Raw genomic sequence first — 7,500 nt, forward strand, 5'->3', positions numbered from 1 at the left:
GTAGTGAGGTCTCTAGACCATAGTTCAAGCAGAAGGCCATTCGTGCATAATCTAATCCGATCACCCCTGACGTCAATCAAGTTCTAGTATGACGTGGTCAGTCAAAGTCTTAGTATGACGTCCGTAATGACGTCAGATATGACGTCAGTTAATTCTCATATATATAGCAAGGGTTCTACGTCACCTCTCTCTCTCTGGCCGATCATAACAGCAGCAGCTTCACAGCAGTCCATCTCCCTTGAGCCCTCCTCCGGAGCGTTGTTTTGCCCCACCCACCTCCCCAGTCCGCCACCAACGAGTCGTGACTCCTGATCCCCCACGGGGGGGGGATCTCCTAGCCTAAGCAGATGCCCTCCTCTTGCCTCAAGAGCAGCGCCACTGGCTAATGGAGTCATGCGCCAAAGTATTTGCCATGCATGCCGATTGCTAAATAAAGTTTGTTAAATCCTACCGACTGGCCTCTCATGATTGAAATTATATTACAGTTAGTAATCCAAGTAATTTCAAGTTACTGCATTACTTTCTCCAGTGCTGGCATAGTGTTGAAATGAAAAGTGGAGATAGGTCTGGCTTTGCAAGACTAGTGTTGCCAGATCATGATTAGTTTTTGTCCTATATAGGCAAATAAATAAAATGTATGACGTTTGGCTGATTGTTGACGTAACAAGTACTTTTGAAACCAAGTAATAAGTAAAGTAATTGTATTACTTTTTAAATGAATAATCAATAATAAGTAACTAATTATACTTCCCAAACACTAATTCTGAGAATGTTTGTAAAGCTAGCTGGCTCACATTAAAATAACATGTCTGTCTGTCTGTCTGTCTGTCTGTCTGTCTGTCTCCGTCCGTCCGTCCGTCCGTCCGTCTGTCCGCCTGCCTGTCTGTCTATCCGTGTGAGAAGGTAGCAAGGTGACATTGACATTTAGGATCTTAAAATTTACTTTTTCTCTCTCTCAGCACTGATCCCTATTTGTCTGAAATATTCAGCTCTTCAAATAAGATCAGTAAGATCAAAATTAGCCTGCCCTGCACAAACACAATCATGTGTCTCAGACTCAGTGATCAAATTCAAGTATCAGCTCCATTTAGCCTACTGTATTCAGTTCTCAGATAAAATAGATACCACTAAGCAAATAAAACAAGGGTAAACAATAAAATAAGTAGTGAAGTTATTAATAGCCCATACAATTTTTTTTTAAGACATGAAAGCGAGGTACTCCCGGTTCTGCCTATAAACGCAAAGAAGAAGAAGAAGAAGAAAAAGAAGAAGAAGAAGAAGAAGAAGAAGAAGAAGAAGAAGAAGAAGAAGAAGAAGAAGAAGAAGAAGAAGAAGAAGAAGAAGAAGAAGAAGAAGAAGAGACACTATTATGTTTTTGAGCACTTTGGGTGGACATCGTTTTTGTTTTTCCCACACTGTGAATAATATTGTGTAACTGCTCAAATTCAGAAGGTGGCGGTATTGCACAAAATGCTGTTTGCCAACCGCCATTAAACATCAGAAGAAGAAGAAGAAGGTACTTCCGGAAGTGATCAGGGCCAGCCAACATGTTTCGTTTGAAATTCGAGCGGGCATCCTGCCGCCTGGGATACGGTAATATTGACAAAACTAGTTAAAACTGTATGTCTTGTATAAGCAGACGGTACCAAAGTATTTTGGTGTACCCCGAAACGCAACATTATGTGCCTTTTTCTATTAGCTAGCATACGTTAGCTAACGCTAAAGCAGATTAGCTTGCGTTAGCGCTTATTCTCTGTATAGACTGCTTTACACAACGTTACCAGCGTTAGTTAACGCTAGGTTAGTCTGTGAGACTGATGTAACGTTATGTTACGGTAACAGTTGAATCGTTTTAGACTTATTTGTGAATTACATTTACTCAAAGGGTGAACAGTATGCTACAAAACAATGCTAGCTGACGTTAGTGTGGGGAGTCAGTCTGCTTAGCTAGCTAGCAGCCAGAGACAATCAAGTACTGTATAACGTTAGCTGCTAACTCGATGCTAGTTACAACTCTCTCCTGTTCACAATATAGGCAGTCATGTCGGGAGGATTTTGTCTGTCTTGAAGGGGTGATCATGAAAGGCAACGACAGAAGGTAAGAGGAATAAGGTTACTGTTCTTCCTCACACACCCTAAAATAGTAAATGGTCATGTTAACCTGTCTATTTTGTCATGGTTTATCACAGAACAGATATTATTTTCTTATATATATATTGCAGGGGATTCATCCCCCGGGGAGCAGAGTGAGAACTGCAAATTCCACACAAACTCCTTTTTGATGAACCCACCTGGGCAGTAGGCAGTGAGGACATGGGGACAGTTAGCCCCCCATAATGTGACACTGCTACAGTAACTGTACTCCGATAATATTCTCGTACAGCAGTCATCGTCACACAGCCTTTGAATCCTCACTAGGTAGAAAACCGTTACACCCTGCCTTTTCGAAACCCCCCCACTCCGAAGATCGACCTCCATTCTTCGTAATGGAGGGGTTTTCCCATTTTTTTAAAGGCACCCCTATTCCAAATGGGGACATCCCCTCCATTTCGAAACCCCCCCACTCCGAAATTGATTTTCAAGTCCATATTTCTCAGTTTCCTGCATCAAACACTGCAACTCATTGTTTTTTATTGAAAATATGCATAGGCGGCGCTAGACCATCGGGAATGGGGAAGCTAAATTTCCTCAGATTTTCATAAAACAAAATCAGTTCAACCCGACTGGCATTCACAAATAAGAACGTCCACATCTTGCTAATATGACTCAATGAACCTTATTCAACTGTGAGCATTTGACTCAAAGTTACAATTAATTTTTTTCAAACACTTGTCAGGGTATGAATGTGGGCGTGTGTAGCTCACCTTTAGATGTGTAGAAAACATCATTTATGATTAGATCCTGTCGGCGTAAAAATAATCAGTTGAATATGCTGCTGTGGAACAGATCCTTGCGCTCTCAGATTACGCATTTGACAAATTTAACAAACTGTATGGCAAGACAACATAAATTAACAATGTTTAGTGATTGTAGAGAGATATCTCTGTGCACCTGCAGAAAACTGCGAGCCAGGAATGCGCAAGACCACACCTGGTAGGCTATTTAGACCAGCAGAGTGGAAAGTCTGTGTGCCAAAAAATAAAAATAAAAACACTGCTCCGGGCCCGATACGCGGTTAACTAGAGTGTGCGTTGTCAAGGTGTAGCCTATTTCTTTGCGGAGTGGGGGAGAAAGCAAGCAGGACAGCTGTGCCCAGTCCCTGAGCAGCGGCTCGCACGATTCTGAACAACACAGAGTGCAAACATGTCTGTGATCCACAGCTGATTTTAGGATGTATCCAACGTTCACATTCCTGTATCTATCTGAATGCAGCAGGCTCGTGTTTACTGCTATAGCGAAATTGTATGAAGACAGTGACATATAATAAAAAAAACAATGAGTTGAAACATTTATTTCAAGCTGCAGGAATGCAGGAAACTCGGAGAAATATGGACTTGAAAATCAATTTCGGAGTGGGGGGGTTAAATCAATTTCAATTTCGGAATGGGGGGGTTTCTGAGTGGGGGTGTGTCGGAACGATGGTGTTTCGGAATGGAAGGCGGTCCCCGCTGAAAACGCTGTTAAAAAAGCTCTCCTACCCGTATCCGACCTCCGATTGCAGATCCGAAGATATGATAGTCCGCCTAGTGAAGCCAGTAATTTAACCGGCGCTGTTAAAATGATACTGCTTGCGTGAAACACCCATTTAGAAGCAGTCCTTGCACAGCCTGTGCCGTATTGAGGACAGGAGAAGCTTCCTAGTGCCGACAGGAACCTATTTCATGACATGTTTTGCTTCCCAGGTGCGCTGGATTTGCGATGATCACTGACAGACGCCGTCTCCGTGTGACTGCATGTGTTGTTTGCTCGCCATGTGCAAGCGGTGCACCATGATAGTGAGATCAAACACACCCTGCTGTAAATTCAGCGCAGGCTGTACAAAGACTGCTTCTAAACGGTTGTTTCACGCAAGCAGTATCATTTTAACAGCGTCGGCTAAATTACTGGCTTCACTAGGCGGACTATCATATCTTCGGATCTGCAATCGGAGGTGGGATACGGGTAGGAGAGCTTTTTTAACAGCGTTTTCCACCTATTGAGGATTCGAACGCTGTGTGACGATGACTGCTGTACGAGAATATTATCGGAGTACAGTAGCAGCGTCACGTTATGGGGCTAGGGGACAGTCAGCTTCTTAGTGTATGTAAAATTCTGACACACTGGAATAGTGAATTACAAGTGAAATAATAGACTGTAAACTCTCAATTTCATGGACGCTCTCTTAATGCAAGTGTGTGTGTAGAGAGAGCTATCTCACTCTCTTTCTCCCTGCAGAATCATATTAGCTTCCCCGCGGCGTGGCAGCAAATGCTTTATGGACTGGGGCCCGGTGGGTGGGAACCACTGGTGTAGAGGTAAAAGCACTTGCCTACCACCGCGGAGTCCCAGGTTCAACTCCTGCCAGAGGTACCTCTGGCTTGGTCAGACATTCCTAAAGATTGGCCGTGTCTGCGGGTGGGAAGCCGGTAGGGTATGAGTCCTGGTCGCTGCACTAGCGCCTCATCTGGTTGGCCGGGCCACCTGTTTCGGGGAATGGGCACTGGGGGGAATGGCATGATCCTCCCATGCGCTACGTCCTGCTGGTGAAACCCCTCTGGCTGGCGCAACGACCGTTATAACGGGGAATTGGCCAAGTACATTTGGGGAGAAAATGTGAGAAAAATCCACAAAAAGAGATTCTCCAGAAGATGCTGAAAAAAAATTACACTCATGAGTACTACAGATAGAAAATGAAGTTTTCTCACTGCAATCTTATCTGACTTTGTTGTCCAGCTTAAGGCAGTGTGTCCAGAGGCTGCTCTGTGTGCGCTGCATCGTCACTACCCATCTACTCCTCGTAGAAACTCAACATCACTCCATCGACAACAGATACAGCTGCCCAGAGGTATGACAGTACAACTGTATTTTATTTTTAAAAAAAGCTGAGGGACCTGGTGCTTGCATGTGGTTGGAATACAGTATATATAATATGTTCCTGTTTGTGATTCCCAGAGCGGTCGTGTCACCTGTCAAGGGCCTGTACCAGCCACCCACCCTCTGCTGGGATACCAGCCAATCAGCCGCTGCTCAGCGCTGCCCTGTGTAGAGCATCCTGCCCACTCTCAGCAGACTTTCCCCAAGTAGGGCTGAAATAGGAAGAGACTAAGGTAGAGTCCTGCTCTGGATGTCTGTTTTTATTTGCACAGCTCCCCATGTCTTATCTTAATCATGGAATATTTCAAATGTGATACAGTTGCCATACTCTTCAGGTGCTTCTAAAAGCTGTTGGGAGTAATTGTTGGTGTGGGTGTGTGTTTCTAGATGTGCCCGCTGGTGTGTTTGCTCCAACCTCATCTTCACTGAACATCAGATCATCCTCAGTCTGACTGACCTCACTCAGCCTCAACGGAAAGCACACGCCACTAACGGACTTGTCAACATCAGTAGGTGGGTTATCCCTTTTTATATTATTATTTTTTCTCATTTCCCCCAATTGTACTTGGCCAATTTCCCTCTGCTGCCCCGCTCGCTGCTCCACCCCCTCTGTCGATCACATTTGCCAGCTGCTTTTCACCTGATAGCGGGGAGCTTCAGTGGCTGGACGTAGCATGTGGGAGGATCACGCTATTCCCACAGTCCCCTTCCGCCCCGAACAGGCGCCCTGACTGACCAGAGGAGGCGGTCGTACAGCGACCAGGACTCATGCCCTTAATCTGGCTTCCCGCCCGCAAACACAGCCAATCGTGTCTGTATAGACGCCCGACCAAGCCGGTGGTAACACGGGGGCACGGACCTGCGACCCTCATCTTGGTAGGCAGGGAATCTACCGCTACACTACCCGGACGCCCAGTAGGAGGAAATATTAAGCAGGAAGTACAGTATATGCTCATTTATTTGTCTGCTCATAGTCATCTAATTCCAGGGCTGGCCCGAATAAAAACATTTGGGCTCCGGATATTCGGTGGTAATCAACAGTGAATATTTGGATATTTGAGATGCAACACGCATCTTGGTCTACTTTCGGTTTCGCGTTTCTCCCCCAGACCATGCTGCCGCTGGGGAAGAAAACGCGCACACACAGTGGTTATCCTATAGAAAATGACTGAAAGATTATGTAAATATATTAGGCTATACGCTGTGTTGTGTTCTGTGTGCTGTGAACATGACTCTGGAAGGAATTAACTGCAGCCACACCGATCCATCAGAAAGGATAGATTTCTGTTGTTTTGGAATGTCAACGCCATTTAAAAATAAAATAGAAAATGCCTCTAATTTGCGGTGACAAATCTGTCCATCCAGAAAGAAGATGTGGCCTGTGTGTTTCAGTAGCAAGCAGACTACTGTCTCTTCACACCCAGCACGTTCTCATTCTCATCCTAGTTTGACGTATAGTCAGAATCCCATGGCCCACTACCGATGTTAACAGTTCCATTCCTCCGCCGTTAAGAACTAAAGTAAACACGTGGGCCTCTATCTTCCGACAGGCGCTATCCCTAAATAGCGCTTTGCGCACTGTTTGCGCGTGCATTAAGGCACGGGCGATAGCGTTCCGCCTTGCCTCCCCCACCGAGCAGCAAAAAAAAAACATCCCCACCTCACGGGAGCTACTGGTAATGATTTATACAGAAATTTTACTGTTTCAAAGTGATATAATTGTCTGGTAGACGTGACCTCCCTGATTTCTAAGTTAAAACAGCCCCGAAATATGTTGGGGATGCAATTCTCGGCGGGCATGCGGAAACAATTCTGCCAAAAATCATCTGCGCCCCAAAATGGTAACTGTCTGCCTTTCCGAAGCTCTGCCACTTCCGAACGTTAACTTCCAGTATTCGGACTGGCGGTCGTTCACCTTAGAAGCCGCAATGCCGACCTTAGGTTTAGGCGTGGGGGTGGGAGAGGTTAGGGTCTGGGGGAGGTTAGGTTTAGGCATGGGGGGAGGTTAGGTTTGGCGTGGGGGCTGGGAGAGGTTAGTGAAAAACGGGGAATATAGAACCCTTTCTGAGTGCCGATATTTCGGAGTGGCAGAACGTCGGAGTGGCAGCACGTCGGAGTGGCAGCATGTAACCCCCCAAAATGCCCGCGCAAACGGGATTTGGGCGGTCTTAACTACCAGAATTATTCACAGGCGTGACCGGGCAAGGCTGGCATACGTCAATCAAAACCAATCAGATTCCCGTCTCACAATGGTTGTTTGCGTGAGGTTGCCTCACCGAGGCATGCAATATGCTGTAATTATCTCCATGCGTAATAGAGTGTACTCACTCCTGCGAGGACAGAGAGAGCTTATTGACAGATCGTCTGTGGTGCCGACCCTTCGTTATGAAGGTAAATAGCCTATGTCCATTGTCCCACAAGTGTTCTCAATTTATTTCCCTCTTTGCGATGTGATAAAAGTTTCTCAGTGAGTTATAGTTGATTGCC

The 7,500-nt window shown here is 45.6% G+C and overlaps 1 long non-coding RNA gene across 1 annotated transcript; it reads left to right on the plus strand.

The window, feature by feature from the left end:
- The first annotated feature begins 2,045 nt into the window (after positions 1-2,045).
- Positions 2,046-5,206, plus strand: LOC310772385. Its single transcript, XR_014552494.1, has 3 exons — positions 2,046-2,098; positions 4,873-4,984; positions 5,092-5,206. It is a non-coding gene; the product is annotated as an uncharacterized lncRNA (long non-coding RNA).
- The last annotated feature ends 2,294 nt before the right edge of the window (positions 5,207-7,500 follow it).

The sequence above is a fragment of the Poromitra crassiceps genome (assembly GCF_964638095.1).
Source record: "Poromitra crassiceps genome assembly, chromosome: 2".
Classification (NCBI taxonomy): Eukaryota; Metazoa; Chordata; class Actinopteri; order Beryciformes; family Melamphaidae; genus Poromitra; species Poromitra crassiceps.